The sequence below is a fragment of the Panthera leo genome, chromosome B2 (genome assembly GCF_018350215.1).
Source record: "Panthera leo isolate Ple1 chromosome B2, P.leo_Ple1_pat1.1, whole genome shotgun sequence".
NCBI classification, from domain to species: Eukaryota; Metazoa; Chordata; class Mammalia; order Carnivora; family Felidae; genus Panthera; species Panthera leo.
The window spans coordinates 131777107-131798342 of NC_056683.1; the positions used below are offsets into that span (position 1 = coordinate 131777107).

At 38.5% G+C, this 21236-nt stretch overlaps 1 long non-coding RNA gene across 1 annotated transcript in view; it reads right to left on the reverse strand.

Moving 5' to 3' along the window:
- Positions 1 to 4754: 4754 nt before the first annotated feature.
- Positions 4755 to 21236, reverse strand: part of LOC122220472 — a 195740-nt gene continuing 179258 nt past the window's right edge. Inside the window, exons 9-11 of the long non-coding RNA XR_006202871.1 lie at positions 6352 to 6497; positions 5481 to 5625; positions 4755 to 4873 (exon numbers count right to left, since the gene is read on the reverse strand). This is a non-coding gene — a long non-coding RNA (uncharacterized LOC122220472). The remainder of the gene's footprint in view (positions 4874 to 5480; positions 5626 to 6351; positions 6498 to 21236) is intronic.

A 21236-nucleotide genomic window follows, 5' to 3' on the forward strand; every position in this document is an offset into this window, starting at 1 on the left:
CATGAAGTTTAGAGACTTGACAGACACACTCTTCTCAAGAATATCAAATCACATTATATAGTCTTGGTGAAACCATGTTAGCTCTTTGTGATCCCAAAGCATGCTTATAATCATAATCCTTTTGGAAAGTCCGTTAAACATTGAAATCATATATATGACCCTGGAACAGATCTCTTTCCTTTCAGAAAACTTAAAAGAGAAAAATGACAGAGAAAAAAAATTCTGAGGAACCTCCTCTACATTCCATAAGTTTTTGAAGATAATATATAATGGCTCTTCAGTCATATTAGCAACTATTTATTATGAAAGAAATATGATCTAATCCTCTCTTCACTGTGTTGCTATTTGGTGTTTTTCTCAACCAGGGTGACTTCACTCTTTCTAATGTGAAAATTCTTTCTCTTGGTAGAGAAGATGAAAGTAAAACAGGGGTTCAATTTTTAAAGTCTGAATGGTTCTGATGTAATTTCATCCGTATTTGCCCAAATCACATTAAATGAGAGTTGAAGACTGCTCAGAATTATTAAGAAACATTAACTTTTTAAATTCAGCCTCCTCCAGCAGAGTTTCCAAAGGCCATACTCTGTCTTCTATCAGCCCCTGATTTCCCCAGACTCATTAAGGAAGGTCCTATGGGCTTTGCACATGTGCTTCTGAATGCATAGATGGATGAATCCTTTGATTTGGGGCGGTCAGTGATGCTCCTTTGTCAGAGCCACTCCTGCTTTCATGTCCTTCTGTCTCCTATGTTGTCCCTGTCCGTAGTGTCACGGTCCCAGCTTGTCATCCTAAAGCCTTCTACTCCCCTGCCATGGGCTGTCGGTGCACTTCCCAGGTTACCATGGTTTCTATGATTTCTCCTGGTCCTGCTCCTGACTACTCTGATGTCACTGCTGATTCCTTGCCTTGTCTCCTTGACACAAACAAGTCATCTTGCTGAAGTGAAGAAATGCCTTTTTCTCACAGCAAGCTGTGTGGGAGTATGTTATTACTTCCTCTACTTCCTGGGGTTCTCACACAAATCCTGGTAGATGAAGGTGATGATAATCTGAGTAGTACACACTCAGGCATATTCCAATCTCTCCCTCCCTTTTGACAGAGGCTCATTATATTTCATCACACTCCTGGATCTAAATTCCTACTACACTGGGTTCAGAATAATCCAAAATACACTCCCTACCTCAAGGTCAGCTTAATACCAGCATTAATTCTACCTGTAATTTTAACTCCTTGCCATGTAACTTAACATACTGACAGGTACCAAGGATTATGGCATAGACATTTTTATGAGGTCATTATAGTGCCTACTGCATCCACTACCCTGTTGGCTATGCCTTTGCTCTAACAAACAGAATGCTGCCTGATCCCAGTGCAGCCACTTGAATGTACTACCACAGGGCACTTGAACTTTCTTAGGCACGACGAAGGCACCCAGTTCTCTGAAACATTCTACTTCAAGGAACACATTTCTGAGTGGTTCTCTCCATGGCACCCAACTTGGAATGTTATTGTATCTCTCTTTCATCCTCTTAGAAATAATAGGTTTTATAGATTCTCTCTCCAATCTCTGACCCTTTCTTACAATCCTTCACCTGGACTGATAGGTGTAAAACCATTTCTATAGCATTTTCTTTATAATTCCTGTAAAAGGAAATACATCTTAGAACTATTTTAGTATTTGAAACTCACTTCACTGGCATCATAACTCAAATGTAATTTTTAACATCTTGTTACATGGTACATTCAATTGTTTGCTATTATAAATGATTCTGCAGGTGAATGTTCTTAAACACGCATTGTTTCCTAGATGTTCAAGATGTTAGATAAGTCCAAGAAGTGAAGCCAATGACCAAAGGTCCCCATTTTGACTTCTGATGGATATTGCCAAATTGATGTTTATACTCCTATGTACAGATATGCACTAATTTACACCCCCAGAAGCAAATAATTGAGGGAGACTGTTTTTCCACACTACTACTAACAAGACATAATGTCTACTTGTTGAGGCTAAAACATATTTTATGGCATTTCCCTTCATGATTAGAAATGGGCATGTTATGATCAAGAACTATTTGCAATTATAGGTGTTTCCTATGTTTTTCTTTTTTTTATGTTTTAGAATGTAGAATATTCTGGTAATTTTTAACTGACTTTTGGGAATTCAAGTAGCATGAAGCCTAAGTGTGGTTGGAATTAATCTTGAGAATCTCCTCAAGGGAAAGAATCAGGAAAAAAGAATGTGAGGCAACAAGTGTCAATAACCAGAGTCCCAGACTCTTTTGGAACCCTCTGATCTCTCTGAATCTTACTTTGACCGCTTCCAGCTTGAAAGTAATAATCATGAAGATTTTCTTATGACTCTAGGATTATCTCTTTCTCTCAGGGAGGATACAGAAGTGGAGGCTCCATTGCAAAGAATGTGGAGGAAGTTTCTCTTTGGGGCTCAGATGGCTAAGGGCAGGGTTAATATTACAAGATCCTGAATTAAGAAGGAATATTCTTTTTTTTTAATTTTTTAAATGTTTTATTTATTTTTGACAGAGAGAGAGAGAGAGACAGAGCATGAGCGGGGGAGGGGCAGAGAGAGAGGGAGACACAGAATCCCAAGCAGGCTCCAGGCTCTAAGCTGTCAGCACAGAGCCCGACGCGGGACTCGAACTCACAGACCACGAGATCATGACCTGAGCCGAAGTCGGATGCTCAACTGACTGAGCCACCCAGGGGCCCCAGGAAGGAATATTCTTAAGAACACTGGCATATAAACAATCCTAAAAATGTGCAGAAATTCCTAACTCCAATTTATTATATTCAAATGGATAGGAACCAGATGGCCAAACTATTTAGGCCTATTTTCAATGAAAAAACGTTAGGAATCTATAAATATCAAGATAATATTGATGCCTACTTACAAAACCTTAACTTTTGCGTTCTTTCTTAAGTTGGATAGAATGACTATAATGTTTTATGTGTTATTTCAGATGAACATTGACATTCAGTGCCCTTTAGTGTGGGATCTTTCACAATTCAAGTTCTATATTGAGCATATAATTTATGTCCAATGACACGCTCTCTTGAACTGCTGAAGGAAAAAGGCTGCTTCCCTGTGGAAAATATAGGGCCAGGAAATGAGAATTCAGATGTCAGGTATCTTGATCTATTTAGAGAATCCTCGATTCTGATAATCCAAATAAATGAAGTTTTGTGACACTATTTAATGGTGATTAAAGTTGGGCCAAAAAATGTCTCAAGGACAGAATAATTTACCATGTTTGAATAAAATTTTTGTTTGTTTTCAAGGCTGTAGCCCAAACAGCATAATAATTTTTCTCAGATGATCTTTCCTACCCCTTTTATTAGATTATGACTGCAACCAAAATAGTACACGTAGTCCTCATTTTGCACCGTAGTGCAAGACCATAGAAATGACCATGTAAGATGATACCCTACAGAGTAATCTTAATAACTGATGGGGAAAATTACAGTTATTCTATGACCTTTAAAATGTTTGTCAAAACTTTAAAACCTCCCTTATCATAGTTTACAAATGTATAGGAAAAGGTAAGAAAAAAAGAGTAAAAATAATATTTACTTAGTGCATTTTAATTTAAAATATTACAACCATTGAGAATGAAAATTATTTATCTGTACATTCATCAAGAGCAGTCTGAATGGTGCCTGGCTTCTCGTTGTCATTGCATAACTTAAGCTACAAAAGGAACATCTTTCCTGCTTTGGGGAACTGTCGTAGTGCTTTCTACATTTTGATCATCTTCAAAACATTTTAGCCTTCGTGCTGTCAATGTTGTGAAACGACTCTGAGAGCTCTTTCAATGTGAAGAAGGTACTTTCTCTAGGACAGCTTCACCTTTTTGTCAAATCACTTTCCTTGTTCGTGTTGATAAGTTCACCTTCACGAAGTTCACCTTGAGTAAGTCTCTCTGGCTACGTATCTACGGGTTGTCAAATGGGCCAATGCCAACATTCCCACAGTTGGCCATTGTTTCTACAGCTGCATTTATGTTCATTCAACTTGCTGTCACTTATCTCTTCACTGCACTCTCGTCTCTGTTGGCCAGTTCACCCTGTTAATTGATTAGCTATATTGTAAAATGTCACATGGGTCGGTCACCTGGAGACAAGGAAGCAACACCACTACACGCTTTACTGTCTGTATGTGATCTAATAGCAGATGTGCAGTGACCCATCACCAACATATTTTAAAAGTGACATGATTTGTCCCTGATCATAATGGGCATCTGTTATGGACATAAAGGTTGTGGGCTGAAGAGCTAGTAGGAAGTTTGCACCATATGTGCCTATTTGGTTACTATGTCATAGTGACTTAAATTCGAACCGTGTGGCTGGAGGACGGGTGTTAGTCAACCATGGTAACTGAAATTCATGCATGTGGGAACTGTCCAAAGATCGACTTGCTATCAATAGAAATGATGTATTTACTTCTTTATTCATAAGGCCTGTCTTTTGAAAATAATTAAATGACTCTTTTTTCTAAGTGGAGTTTAAGAAAATGGGAGAAGAAAGTGGACCAAATAGTAGGATCTCATGAAAGATTATTCTGATGAAAGCTCTGCATTTTACTTCATCAAACAGCTTACATAATATCTACCAGGCCAGGAATTTTGCTAAAAGCTTTACAAACATCATCCCTTTTAATTGTCTTAATAACAACGAGGTAGTCACTATTATTTTTCCCCTCTTAAAGATGAAAAAATAGAAACAAAGAAGTAACTTGCCTGAGGTTTACAGCCTGTAAATGGCAAAGCAAGATTCAAACCCAAGCAGTCCGGCTTTAGAGGCTGTGCTTTCAACCACTGCATAATGCTGCCTGTGTCATTGATCTGTGTTGCTAATTCTGCAAAGTAACACATTATCAGGTCATTGCTCTTCCTGATAGAGTTGGGTCTATCTCATTCATTGTCATGGTAGATGACTGTAGATATAAAATTCAGCACACAAAACTGACATTATTTATGACAGAGATTACTAGGGCTCCACAGAGCTTAGGGGAGAGGTTGTGCTTTTCTCTTAAGAGAGCCATGAATGAAAAGGGAGTGGTTTGGAGGAAAAGGGATATAGCTGGTGACATCTCAGGGTCGGAGTTAACTAGTTCAGAGGGTCAGAAGGGTGAAGTTCTGAGCATGAAACTCTACAGGAAAGTAGAAAAAAAAACACCAGGGATCATGGAATGAATAAATCATTTACCCTATTTCTACTCAGATTACCAGGGTCTTTTTAAGGATACATTCAAGCCAACTTCACTGAAATTTAAATGGCATCAATTTTACTTTGCCTTGCAAACAACTGTCTACCCTTCTGGCCACTAAACCTGAACATTTAGTGAACCTGACAAAAATATTAATAACTATATTCAGTAGACACAACTGTTAGAGCACAGCAAGTTCAAAAGTATTATTCCATTTCTTTTATTAAATATCTGGAGGATACTAGTAATCAGATACCTTTATCTACTTCATTGGAATTGTGGTTAAAGATGTAAATGGTTGTTGATTTTTAAATCTTTTTGTGTTTCATGGCCACTTCTTGAGTGTCTGCTTGGTGCCTAGCAACTGCCAAGCATCCAATTTTCAGTGCTAATCCTTTTCTCTGTGGCAAATAAAAAGAAAAAAAAAATCAAAGGTTATGCATGTTGTGACTAGAAATAACTTATTTCGTAAAACAATATGAATGACCTAGAATAAGTCATTCATGAATAGAAGGTCACAAAGAAGAGCACAGTACAGGGTCTATTTCTCATGGAGTCTTCCGACCAATTTCCAAGTCCAGTTCCACGAGTTGTGAGAATTCCTTATTATTTGTACAACCAATCTTAGTTCCTGAGTGATTTCATTTAAAAGGAGGAAGAAAGAAAAGGGTCAATCCTGACGAAAAACTAGGAAAAATATGTACAGGTGGTGGGTGGAATGGTAAAAAGCATATGAACTGAAGACAAGAGACAAATCTGTGTCCCCAACAAGTAATTACTCGAAGTAGGCACCAGTTTTCATTAAGAAGAGAAAATTGAGCTATTTGATCTCTAAATTCTCCTTAAGTTCAACATTTGAATAATACTACAAAAGCACTTTAATTATTGCAAGGTCATAATAAACTGTAACATTCATTAGCTCATGACGCTCAATGCTGAAGTGCCTCCCCTGGCTTTCCATTTCTCTTTGCCACTCCTTTCTTTAAACATCCTGTGTTCCACATACAAGGCTGTCACCTTCTTGTCCGTTGGGTCTCAGCTCCAATGTCACCTCCTCCTTCTCAGAGAGGCTCTCTCTACCCAGCTGACCTAGGGGAGCTTTTCCCAAGTTAGTCTCTATCACCTACCCTGTTTTAATTTTCTTTATAGCAACTTGTGTTGATTTTATTCATTTACTTGCTCTTCATCTACTTCCTTCCATACAAGTGCATAAGCTATGTGAAGGCAGGGATCTTATCCATCTTATTCCTCTGTGTATCCTCTGCAACAGTGCCTGGTAGGGAATAAACAATAATTTTGAGAATAAATGCATGATCATATGCCACCAATACCAAAGCACAATGACAAAGGCAATGCTTGGTATGTAGTAAGTGTTCCGTAAATATTTTCTCAGTGTAACTGAATGAGTGAACTTGATCACTTTCTTATAAAGGTGGAGGTATGAATTATTTATTATCTTTCTGTATTGGCTTCCTATTACTGCTGTATCAAATTACCACAGACTTGATGATTTAAAACAACACAGTTATTATTTTATAGTTCTGGAGATAAGAACTCTAACATGAGTATCATGGGGTATTGTCAGCATCATCAAGATATTGTCTGGGCTGCATTCATTCTGGAGATTTTAGGGGAGAATCTGTTGCTTTGCCTTCTCCAGTTTGTAGAGGTTGCCTGCATTCCTTGGCTCATAGCCTCCTCCCATCTTTAATGCCAACAATGACCCATTGAATTTTTGTCATGCTCTACCACTCTGACACTGATTCTCTGGCTTCCCTTGTGATTCTCTGGGCCTACTTGGATAGTCCAGAATAATCTCACCTAAAATCCTTAATTCAATCACATCTGCAACATACTTTTTTGCCCTGTAATGTGATATATCCATAGGTTCCAGGGATTAGGACATGGACATCTTTGGAAGGCCATTATTCTGCCTGCTACATCGTCCTTTCGAATGATTCTGAACAAATCACCCTTGTCTTGGGTAATTCTATGGAAACTTTTTATCTTTCAAAGTGTTACATGGTCACATGCTGGAGAGGATTCCCCATAATCTTATGTCTCATTTTCCCGTGTCATGGCTGTGGCCTGAGGGGGTTAGTAATGCTACTTTGCACACATTGAGCGAAGAGTTTAGGCTACTGCCACATATGCACTTAAACAGCCTAAAAATAAGCAGACATTGACTTCTCTGGACAGACTAAAAATTCATTTTTGTTGCTGGTAGAAGATAATTACAAGTAGAGAAAATGCATTCCACTCCATCACCAAAATAAGGACACCACCACTGTATATTGTAAGAAGATAAAATTCCGTGAGAGTCAAGGAAATTGCACCATTATTAGAAGGATCTATCTTAAGCCCGGAAGATGGGGTGTGGGGGGGAGAAGGGCCCGAATGATAGAGTACAAAATTTGCAATGAGCTAAGGCAGTTCTCTTCACTTGCCTAGGCTAAGTTAGCCTGTACAATTAAGCAAACCCAGGGGCCTAACACATTAACTTTCTATCGATATATTCTAACTGCCTTGGCACAGCTAGTGTTTCTGGCATTATTTATGAAGGCAGTCTTGCTATATTTGCACAGCATGTGGCACTGTTCATAGCAGGCTGCAGATTATTGTCAATGAATAATGCCTGAGAAGCTCCTAACCCTTTGTGCTTATGCCTAATAACTAAATAGCAATAGCTGCTCGTCTGTGTTCTGCTTAAGGTTATAGCACAGCCATAAATAAACTGCTAGTGGCAAGATCCATTTGGCATCAATGACTACCACTGCAAAGTTCTAAGTTCATATTATTCCCTGTTTTATTATAAACAATGTTCATACTAAGATTTCTTAAAGGTGAAGAATACAAAATATAGACATCAGAATTTTTTGAAATCTCATTATCGCTTGAATTGTTAATCAAGCCAAAGTATATATCTGGTCTTGCTTGGGAATTTACCTTTGGGCAATCACAGAGAAGTGGGAATTCCTACACAATCATTTTCATCTTGGAATTAATAAAAATTGCATGAAAGTTTATACTCTAACATTCAGTGGAAGGTTAGGCTTTTTCTTGCCAACCATTCTTCAGAAGAGGCCAGTGGATCTCAAAATTTGCCTGTTGGGTAAAGGCAAAAATCCCTGAGATTTCCCCTTTACCTCCTCTTAAAGGCTACATACAAACACTTTACCAAAATTGATAGGAAAACCAGCGCTCCTTTTGCTAAAACACCATCAGGGCAATCTCTGTGCCTGATGCCCAGTTTAAATGAATATCTTTCAAATTCATGCAGGAAGTAAGCATTCAAAATGAAGTACTGACCTTCTTTTTTTTTCTTAATGTTTATTTATTTTTTGAAAGAGAAACAGAATGTGAACAGGAGAGGGGCAGAGAGAGAGGGAGACACAGAATCCAAAGCAGGCTCCAGGTTCCAAGCCGTCAGCACAGAGCCCGATGTGGGGCTCAAACCCACGAACCAAGAGATCATGACCCAAGCCAAAGTCAGACGCTCAACCAACTGAGCCACCCAGGCGCCCAGTACTGACCTTTTTTAGGAGATCACCACTCAGTGTAAGACTCAGGACTTATAGAAGGTAATATAAACCAAGTGCCACAAATACTGGGCAGGGAGGCAGAGCGAGAGTCCTGGACAGAACTGTAGTCACGAGGGACTTCACCATGAAAGGGATCAGGAGTTCTCCTTCGTCTTCTGGATTTTACCTGTCTTCACCAACTCACCACAGTGTATTTGTTTCCTGAGACGGCCAAAATAAATGACCACTATCCAGGTGGTTTTAGATACCTGAAACTTATTCTCTCATAGTTCTAGAGACGAGAAGTCCAAAATCAAGGTGTCAGCAGAGCGTTCCTCTCTCAGAATGCTCTAGAGGAGAGTCCTTCATTGCCTGTTCCAGCTTCTGGTGTCTCCGGATGCTCCTGGGCTTGTGGCTGGGTAACTTCATCCAGACTCTGCTGTATCTTCACATGGCCTCCTTTCCTGTGGGCCTCTGTAGCCAAAATCTCCCTCTCCTTTCTCTTACAAAGACATGGCCTGTGATTGCATCATCGAGATTCTTAACTAATTACATCTGCAAAAACTCGATTTCTACTCTGAGGTTCCAGGGGCATACGAATTTTTGGGTAGGGTGTATGCTATTCAGTCCTCTCCACGACATCTCATTCTTCTGCCTGGGCCAGGCTGCTTGAGAAGAATTGTATTCCCATGACTCCCAAACCTCCCTTATTTCACAGCTGCCCTATTCCCCAAGTGCTTACAAGAGAACACGGAGCCTGGATTGATGCCAAACAGAACACCCCCACCCTGCTGGCCGTCTTCCCTGCCCGCTTCACATCCGCCAGGCTTTCTCCCTGCAGAAAACCCTGGAAGGCTGGCTCCACCCTATGTTCCACATCGCTGGGGAGATGGACTTCTGTCTCTAAGGTTCCCTTCATCTCTCTGGAAAACTTTGCGACCTTCCCCACTCAGCACTCAGGCAACCTGGAGAAACTCAACCTTCTATTTAAAATATACTTTTTTCTTTCTGTAAAGGTGATGCCACTTTATTACAAGATGCTTTTTCAAATATATCAAAATACTAAAAAAGATAAAAATCATCAGTAATACTACCTCATAGAAGTAATCACTACCAATTCCTCAACAATCTTTATGAAATATATAATATACTTTTTTAAAGGGGTTGAGACAAGATTACACATAGGAATTCCCCAACCCTTTGGATCTCAGATGCACAGAACTGAATTGACTTATAAAGTTACATTTATGATATGATGAACACCCAGGAAAATAACAATCAAGAATTAGAATTTTTTAACTGGCTCTTTTCATATTATCTATCCTAATGATTTCCTCATATCCCTAAATAATCTCTAAAATACAATTTTTATGGCTGCTTATTATTTCACCTTATACCTTCATTGCGATTAATTTAAATAATCCTACACTACAAACATACAGACCAAGTTCAATTTTAATAAAATAATAATAAAGTAATACATAGCTTTATTTTCAATCTTCTTGAATATTGCTGATACATTTCTTAATAAAAAAAAAGACATTTTCAAGTTTTTGATATATATATAACTAAATCTCTAGTACATAACAATTTACAATTCTACCATCTGGTTCATTATTCTCTTCAAACACTATTAACTGTGTCAGCTTTGACTACTGAAAAAATAGACAATGTTATAGCACTTTAATTTGCACTTCTTTAATTACTAGTAAGGTTAGAGATTCTTACCATATATTTATGAATCATTATACTTCTTTTGTAATGGTCTCTTCAAATTCATTACCTGTTGTTTTTCCATTGGGATATTTATCTTTTCAGTAATTCATTTATTCATACCACATTGTGCAGTGTGCCAGGCAGTGGGCTGGATTAAGGGAAAAGAATGTTGGAGGTTAAGGGGGAGATGGTGTGTTAATTTCTGCTTTTGCAGAAAATTATGTTCATTTCATGTACATTTACAAAATCTCTTTATGTATTAAGGCTACTAATCCTTTGTCATGTGGCCCTAACATTTATTAGTTTGTCATTTGTTAAGTCTGTGTTTGGTAAGTATTGTTTTATGGAAGTTTGGGAGGATATCATTTTTGTTTTTCTTCATTTTGAGGGGCAAGGAAGGAGTTTATTCTTTGAGAGAACTTCCTCACCAAAGTATCCAGCCATTGTTCTGATTTGCTTGCATTTTCACTCTTTTCATATAACTTTCTCATTTGGATTTTATTTTGATATGTGACATGAAATTTTAGAACTTTATTATTTCCCAAATGTTAATTATTCCAGTATCATGAACTAATGATCTATTTTCTTGTTGTTTAGAAGCTCATATTTATTATATATTAACATTTTATAAATATCATAGTCTGTTTCTAAGATTTCCATTCCATTCAATTGTTCTATCTATTCTTAGGCCAGTGTCATAGTATTTATTGTTAAATCTTTATAATATGCTTTCATATATTACAGTGCCAATTCTCTCATTTTTTTCACTCTCTTCTTTTTCTTGATCCAGAATACCTTTATTATAAATACCAAAAATGCAAATAAAAAATTCCCATGGAGACTTTGATTGGAATTGCCATAATTTCCTTTTAGACTAAATCTATTTTATTTAGTTCCACTCACCTCTATTTCCATTTGCTAAACAATTCTTCCTACTAATTATTTTTTACTCACTTAAAATATCTGACCCTAATAATGCCCACCTTGCAGGACCACAGTAAAAAGACCTGTCAATTCAGGTCTTCTGTTTCAAATTCGACCTTATAAATGAAGAGGGTTGTAGGAAAGAAGGAACATTGTTTAGAACTTAAAAGAAAAGATTGTTTTAAATCCAAATTTTATTAGCAATGTGAATTTATAAGTCAAGGTAAATAAAAATGCACTTAACCTTTTCTTTTTGTTGGGTAAAATAGTACAAAATTTTGATATATTTTATTGTAAATGAAAATTTCAGATACTTTATGATTATTAAAAGATTTGTTGACTAGTTTCATCTAATATAGCATTGTTCTGGTAAATAGAAGAAAGTAGGAGTTCCCTAACGTTCTTTTTTTTTTTTTTTAATGTTTATTTATTTTTGAGACAGAGACAGAGCATGAACAGGGGAGGGGCAGAGAGAGAGGGAGACACAGAATCTGAAACAGGCTCCAGGCTCTGAGCTGTCAGCACAGAGCCCGACGCCGGGCTCGAACTCACGGACCGTGAGATCATGACCTGAGCCGAAGTCGGACGCTTAACCGACCAAGCCACTCAGGCGTCCCCCTAACGTTCTTATTTATAATAAACTATAAGTGACGCAATGGGTTTGGATGGCCATCTCCTGGAGCTTTTCTCTAAGAACAGGTATGCAACTTTTAGCTTCTTCTGAATCTTCTACATGTCCCACATTGCTCTTGTCTCTAGCTGTCTGGCCTGCAACGTTTGCCTCTTGGTTCGGTCATCTTCAAATACATGCTTATGAAAGTACAACCTTAAGTAACAGATCACAAGCAAATATATATACAGTTTTCATGAGCCTTGGAAAAATAAATTAAATGATGAACTCATCTGAATTTTCCAGAGAGTATCAGCAGATAGGGAACCATCTTTATTTTCTATAAACCTTGATAAGACTGAATAACTAGGTTGCTACATTTATCCAGGTATAAGCAATAACAGCTTGCTTAAAACTTTTTACAGTCCATTCCAAATAGCACAACTCACACAAAAAACAAAACAAAACAAAACATGGAATTCATTAAGTACTCATTCTTTTCTCTCTTGGCACCCATGAAAACAAGCAAACACTCAATGGGCCCTTCTATGTGACATTTGTGTTTTCATATGTATTGATCCCACTTTACCACATTTTAAGTGGTTAGTTTCTCAATTCCAGTAACTGTGCCTCTTTGGTGACTAGCATGGAACTTGGCATTGGAAGGAGTCTGTTCAAGTGTTGAAGGACTACCCCAGTTTCTCTGTGTATCTCCCTGGAAGCTCTTATGGCAGTACAGGGAAGCCTCACCCCATCTCAGAAGAATCATCACTAAAGTTTTCCCTCGGGGTCTCAAGACTTGCCACCCCTACAATGCTATGGGGTCCTTAGCAAACACCATTACTGGAAACATCTGTGTAAGAACTGAAGCTCTTACCCAAAAACTCACAAGGGGCCAAGGCCAAAAAATCTACTTCACCCATGCAGGTATCAAACAGCCTGTACATTCCAAGTAGACCCTCTTCACAATTGTCCTTTCCAAAGGCTTTGAAATGTCTTATTTTCCCCCATTTCAATTGGAAATCTCCGTATAACTGGATATAATTTCATTTATATGTAAATGAAATTATATTTTCATTTTCACGCATGTTTCAATTGAAGCTGAAAAAAGTCACTATGTCTGACTTATTAAAAACTGCACAATTAAGTGGAATGAGGCTCCCTTCATAGACCTAAGATAGGATTCTAAATTATATTTATACTTTCAATTTAGTGACATGATCATATTGAATTAGACTTGGGACATTATCTAAAATGTCTAGAGTTTCCTTACTCAGCAAATTTTTAGTCCACTGTCCTTATGGAAAACTTGGGAACTTATTGTCTCACATTTTCTTTTTCCTGATCCCACTATCACAGTCATCACACATTTTCTTGGCAAGGTCTTCAACCAGGAGATAAGTGCTTCTTTTCGGACAGGGTTGCTGAATGTAAACTTTACCTGGACTTGATGGAGTCACTTACCTCTTATGATTGCTTTATTTATGTTTAAAATAATTTTTAAAATTCCTACCTTTCCCTGGATCTTTGTCATGGAACATTCCACTGGTGTAATATTACAGTAGAAGTTAACCAAACTAGAATGACATAGAGGCTCCAGTGGGTCTCTGTATTGGGTCATGCAATTAAAATATGTGTAAGTTGCTTAATTAAACAGATAAATGCTCAGGAACATGTAATTAAGTTAAGTATCCCTTTTATGTACAGAATTAATTCAAAATAGGTGACTTGAGGTTAATGTTACATATAAGCAGTCTAAGGTTGATTTTTAAAATAAAAAAAAAATATACCCAGAAATTTATGTGGGTCTTATAAACAATAAGCTAGTATTTACATGTTTTTTTTGTTGTTGCTGTGCTGAACACTTTATGTAAACGAGATCTTTTAATCTTTACAACTTTAAGTTAGATACTATTATTCCCCTTTCACAAATTAAAAAGCTAAGGTACAGGAAGGGTTAAGTAACTTGCCCACAGTCACATAACTAGTGGTGGCAGAGTCTGGGTTCAGACTTATGTCACCTGACTCCAAACTCATTTTCTTAACCAGTATGCACAACTACCCATAAAGCTTACTTCCCACCCATGCATTATCCAAGAGCCTGAACTTGCTAAACTTCTACTGTCAGATGAGTTGAGACTAATTTACAGAGCTATGCAAGAAGGAATCCTCAGTCACGCAACAACACCCAAAACTCCTTGACCGGGAAGCAACCAACAGACAGAAGGCACCGATTTAGAAATACCAGATTTAGCAAATAAAAATATAGAATGCCCAGGTAAACTCGAATCTTAGGTAAATGCAACATTTTAAAAATATAAATATGTTCAGGTTTGTAATACGGTTATATAAGCCCCTATATCCCCCTTCCTCCCCAGCTAACCAGCCCCCCTGTGGTAGCAACTTTGCAGGCCCACTGTCTCTGCAGTATGACTTCACGGACTGAATTGTAGGGAAGGCCCTTGTCAAGAGGTTTAATCCATATCTTTATATTTCAAGTGAAGACTGAGTCACAAAAGGTAGGGTGTTTCGATGCCAAACATCAGAAAAGTTGTCACAAACCCTTGGTGGCCATTTTCTCTCTCACTCCACTCCTCAATCCTCAATGCAATGAAAGATTCAAAACTTCATATTGAAGAGAATGCCTTTCACATTCTATTGCCTTCTGGGTATTCAGTTTTAGTCGTAAAATGTAAAGACCAGATGGACATGGTCATTCAACATCTGAGGGCAGAATTTGGTCCTGGATGTTTTGTGTAGATAGCCTTAAAGCCTACACTGGGGATCGGGCCAAAAAGCATGATTCCATGTAAAATTAATTACCGGGTAAGCTTCCCATTACCGAGTTCACAGTGGCCTTGAAAAATATTGTCCTTCGAGGTATGCCAAGTCAAAATCATGCAAAGTGCTATTTAATTGATGCATTGAGCTTAAAAGCAGCCAACTCTATCATATTAGCCCTGTGTTGGGCACATCAGCAACAGCTCAGTAAATAACTTGTTGACTGATTGACTGAAGGGGTATTGGAAAGGTACTGGGTGATTCTCTGCTGCATGACCAGATGTCCTTTGCAAGGATAAACCCAGCAGGGCAACAGAAAGTTGCTGAAAATTACTCATGAGAGCAAAACAGAAGAGAAACCCGTTATCTGCATTCTATGGCAGACGCATAAGCATTGGAAATAAGAATTGTCACAACAGTTAGGGCAGAGAAAATGGCACAAGATTGGGAATTTGGAGGCTTGGATTTTGGTCCTTTGCCAACAACCATGTGGGAGGCTATGGAAAAGTTCATTTACGTTCTCTCTGGAAGTTTGGCTACATGTTTTCTAAGGACACTTCCATTCTTTTTTTTAAATAAAAAAAAACTTAATTCTTTTTAATTTTTTTTTTTGAGAGAGAGAGGAGGGGGAGGGGAAGAGAAAGAGGGAGACACAGAATCCAAAACAGGCTCCAGGCTCTGAGCTGTCAGAACAGAGCCCGATGTGGGGCTCGAACTCACAAACCACAAAATCGTGACCTGAGCCAAAGTCAGACTCTTAACTGACTGAGCCACCCAGGCACCCCTCCCATTCTTTAATTTTATAAATTTTCTTCTGAGTCAGGTTTGCATGCATTTAAACATCAAGAGGTTTTAGTTCTCTGCCTCTTTTCAAGTATTGATTTGCTGCTTTGACTCCTCAACTTTCTAAGCAATTTCATACTTGATGAATGTGATATCAATTTCTCATGGTTATCCCCACTCGTAAGGGAGTTCAGCTAGTTAGGTTACTCAGTGCAGGCCTAGAGTTGTCATATGATCAATCCTTCTTATAGTCACTCATTCTTTTATTTAGTGAATGCTGGAAGTTTAGTCAGTAAATATTTAATATTTATTAAGAACCTACTACATGTTATGCAGTGAACCAGGAGCTGGTGAGAAGGTCCTTATTCTCAAAGAGCTTAGAGTCTGTGATAGAAGTGTTTACAAAGAGCCGTGGTAGGCTAGAGGGAAGGGGACCATTTTCTATCTGAGTCAATCAGAGAAGACTGGTACAGAGGAGAGGCCATTTGAGCTGAACCTTGAAAGATGAGGTTGTCAGAAGGGCTAGAAGAGGCATTCCATCAGAAAATGCAAGGTAAGGGGTGCCTGGGTGGCTCAGTTGGTTAAACGTCTGACTTCGGCTCAGGTCATGATCTCACTGTTCCTGGATTTGAGACCTGCATCAGGCTCTGTGCTCACAGCTCAGAGCCTGGAGCCTGCTTCCGATTCTCTGTGTGTGTGTGTGTGTGTGTGTGTGTGTGTCTCTCTGCGCACCTCCCCCCTCCTCACAACTCATGCTCTGTCTCTCTCTGTCTCAAAAATAAAAAAAACTAAACATTAAATTTTTTAAATAAAAAAAAAAAAAAGAAAATGCAAGATTATTTTGCAATAATATGCACAACTGGTAAGTGCTTGAGGGTAAAGGGGAAGTTGAGAAAGCTAAAAAGGCCAGTTTTAATAGCTAAAATGTCCCAACAAGAGAAATGCGGAATTGAAGTTGAAAAAAATCATAAAAATGTATTAAAAGAAGTATGTATGATTGTGGCACAAAGGTGCAGGAGAGATTAAGAACGTGAACCCTTGCCCTACAGAAGACTGCACTGAGAAGTAGAGAGAACTCCATGATCTTCCACAGGCGAGCCTTTGGAGCAGACATCTTGTCGTAGCTTCAACCACTGATTCTGTACTGATTTCTCATTTTCCTTAAAACCAGGCCTTCCCAAGCCTCACTTCTCATTGACCCTCACACTGAAGTTGCCCTTCCTTCCCCAGCAATCACTCCCCACTGCGTGACCCCATTGATTACAACTTGTAAGTGCCTTGTCTGTTCATGTCTGTTCGCTTTGAATTTAGAAAAAATGTGTTTCCTTCCACAGACAATTGTCATTTGAGCTTCTGTTTCTACCCTTCAGTAAGGCGTCAGTTTCCTGTGTGCTGCAACCCTTTCAGTGCGTAACACCATGTTTGGCGTATCAAAGCCAAAAATCCCATATTGACAGCGTGGAGCAGGAACCATAACTTTCTCCTTATATTGCACTAATCTTCAGAACATCTCATGTTTCCAGGGTCTTGGTAACCTTTCAATAAATAGTGGTAAAAAATGCAATTTCATTTCCTCAGTCCTAAAGAAACCTGTTTCTTTCTCTGCTAGAATGAGTTAAGGTGTTGGAATAGGAACAGATGGAAAAAAGCGATATAATTAGGAACCAGAAGAAACAGTGACTTTCCTATTTGTATGGCACGGTTCCTTTCATTGAGTGTAATGTATGAGCTCCAGTATAATAAGTAATGTGGTCATCAAGTTTAATTTCGCCAGCCATTCATTTGACTGTTGCTGCCATTCCCGTCCACATCTTCAAAGGGCACTGCCAGGATGATTAGCACCGCCGCCACATCTTTCCCCTGTAATATCACTGAATCTGATCAACCAACTGTCTTTGCAACTAGGATCACAGGTAGAGAGCTATTTTAGCACTCACCCTGATAATCATTTCTCCAAAAGCACAGATTTTAGAAGAGTAGTAGTCGCCAATTGCATATTCTGTCTACAGCTCACTTGATTTAATAATAATGCTAATAGAACTCATTTTCAGGCAAATATTTGATTCATTCCACATGTAAATGGTTATAGCACATTGGATTGCATACTCCTGCTTGTGCTCAGTTAAAACAGGGTTCACATCCTCAGCTAAGGACATAAGAAAGGAAAGCATTCTCAAAATGGCCATTTCACTGAAAGATCTGATGTTTAAATGTTTCACCTGAAAATAGCTGTTCCAAATGCACAGAAAAGCCAGGAGTGCCCTTATTACCACTAATGTGCTTTGCACATTTTTATAGCGCACAAGCCAAGTTTATGCATGAATCAGTACTTAGTGCTAAAATTCATGAATAAATGTGATTTCAGTCAGTGTTTAAATTCAAGGAAGATGCTTTTTAACACAAATCTACATGGGCAGATTTGCTGAATTATTAACTTCAGTGGATGTTTATGGTCTCCGAATTCAGTTGAGACTCAAAAAATAAAAAGTCAAGACATTTTGTTTATTAAGCTGGTGGCTATTTCCTTTTCTCTAAAATTTGAAGAAATTCACATGGTGTCTGACAATAACTTTACCATCTGATAAATGTCTTTCCCCCGGGATGGTAAAATATACATGTGACTTCTCCAGTAATTACGGGGAGTTATGAAGTTATGTGCATTCTCGATTTTCTACAATAAAATCCAAAGCTAAACAGACAAGATTTCTATGTGGGCATCCTTGCTAGCTGACATCCACATCACTCATTATTTACAGATTATTGTTTTTCCTACCTAATTCCATTATGCATATAATTCTTAAAGGCTCTCATCAAATGCACATACACAGTGCATCATTTGTGCTTCTGAGATGAGTTCACTGCTAGAATTTATTAGCCTTTAATGACAGTACAAAGTCCTTACGGAAATTCACAGTATCGTGAATGTAGTTGACAATTTATGCCACCCCGTCCAATTCTTTTGAAGCGCTCAGACACATATACTCACACACATACTCCATGATATTATAAATAATGACATTCTGCATGGCAGGCAATTGTATTCTGAATAATCAGGGCCCATTAATATTCTCAGAAGTTATTGTGTTTACAAATTAAGACTAGCATAATTGCAATACTTGAAACAATAAGGTCATGGCATTAAGTCCCCAACGGACTTGTAAGGTCTGTAAGTAAGAGGTGCTTACTTTTGTTCACTGCTCTATCCCCAGTGCCTAGAACAGTGGCTGAATTACAGCAGGTTATTTTTTCTAAAACAAGGTTTTATTTTTTTTTATTTTTTTTAACGTTTATTTTTGAGACAGAGAGAGACAGAGCATGAACGGGGGAGAGTCAGAGAGAGGGAGACACAGAATCTGAAACAGGCTCCAGGCTCTGAGCTGTCAGCACAGAGCCCGACGCGGGGCTCGAACTCACGGACTGCGAGATCATGACCTGAGCCGAAGTCGGCCGCTCAACCGACTGAGCCACCCAGGCGCCCCTAAAACAAGGTTTTAAAAAAAAAATAAGTTGTCTAAAAAATTAAGTGGAAAATAATTCTCTCCTTTTTAAATTCCTTTTTGGTACAGCAGTGGAAGAGGATATGTTGTGGATCAAGAGAAATCATAAATTTGATTTACATACATTTGATACAGAAACAGTAGCCAGCTGGGCAGGATTTCAAGGTGATCATTTCCCCTTTACAGGAGAATCTATAATTAACCAAGTATTGAAAAATCACAGTGATTTACAGTTGTTAAAAACCTTAGAGGCAGCAAATTATGGTAACCAAGGAGATTAATGTGCAAGGGTTGACACAAAAGGCAGAAATGAATTGGGGTAAGCACAACTCAACTCACACTGTCCGTGGAACATGTGTCTGAGAGTGTCCCCACTTGCTTGCTTAGATCTAACAATTAAGCTCTCTCTGGTTGGAGACCTTTGATCTGTTGGTGGCAGCCCGTAGAGAAACCCACACAATGTGTGTGGTCCATGAGAAAATACAGCCCTCCGTGAGGTGTTAACACTTGTCCTGCCATGTCCTGGATTCATTAGAACGGTAACACCCCCATTTTCTCTCTTATGCTAAAAACTTCTGAGTTCTACAGCTTATCCTTTTGTGTGTGATCAATATGAAAACAGGAAGCATTTAATGCATTCTCACCAGACGACATCCTAGCCAAGTTATTTATGACATGAAACAAGTACTTCATGTTTCCGTTTGTCCTTCTCCTTAGCCCAGCCTAAGTGCGAAAGTATAAATGAGGCCGACTCCACGGTCCAAGCCGACTCCCTAAATTCACAACCCCCACCCTTTGATCAGACCTGCTCCAAGGGTCTTGCTAAGGATTTCATTGTGCTAATATGAAGTCTGGATGGATAAAATCCACTTCTCAGATTTTTAAATTAAACTGGAAGATGCCTGCTTGTAGACTCAAAACATTATGTTCCGTAACTTCTGAATAAGCCTGCTACATTTTGGAATATGAAGATAAGAACATGGGAAGGAAAGAAAAATAATAATAAAAAGGAAAACTAAAGTGGAAAAAAAAAGCTAAAGTCTTCCCACCCTTGGGGTTTTTCCATCTCCCAGCTGTTTTTACTCACTAACTCTGCCATCTACCACACATCACGAGGCGGCGGGGGGGGGGGGGGGCATCTCTGCTGGGTGAGGGACACAGTGCTAGCCACACTGTTAGCTCCTGCACCACCTTTCCCTTCCAAGCACAGCCAGAGAGGTGTCACTGAAAAAGCGGAAAAAAGCGGTATGTAAGAAAGGCACTGACACACAAAGGAAGGCAAAGAAACACAAAGGAAGGCACTGACTGGGACATCTAGCCCATGGGAGGAAGGCTGAAGAGAAGACAAGTGCTTGCATTCAGACAGGTATGAGGTGCTTGCCAGGCCTGCTGAACTTGTTTTCAGTTAACACTGAACCAAACAGAAACCTGAAGATTTTACTGATTGAAGAGACTTCTGGATTTACGTGGCCCAACATCCTCACTTTCTAGCCAAGATCTTTATGGTTGAGATATAATCCTTGGAGGCTACAAAAACAGAATTTGACAGTCCACAGCTATCCTGCAAATATCAATGCACAGAAGGCCGAACTAACACTTTATAGATCCCTCTTCCATTATACGAGATGACTTCACGTGGTTTGGAGACAGTATATTTTACTAGCTATGTACCTATGTCCATATATTTTTTAAAAAATATAATTGGTACATGGATAATTTCCTATAAGTGAAAATAAACAAACCCCATGATGTGACAAGGAGAAATTGCTCTCTTGAAAATGTGGACTAGAATTTGACCTTCATCTTCATTATACTATCTCAGCCACCTACTTAGAAGTGGAATGGGACCTAGATGGAGGTAATGGGAGTTTCTCCAAAAGGAGCAATCAGGAAGATTTTTCCTAATATCAGGGGTCTTTATTTTTCAGGGAAATTGAGTCACTCATTGAGGTTATGAGAATTCCCCTGGATGTTTCCCCAGATAATATTAAACCCAGCCTTCCTTGAAACAACAGGAAATTAAGTGAATTCTTCACCTATTTCCATCCATGAATGTCTGTGATTACTGAGGAATTGTGAAAAATGATAATGCTGCCAAAATAATAGTCATACATTTAATATCTAAAATGTCTCATATAGCTGATAAATCAGGTAGAAATTAATTAGATATCCCAATTAGG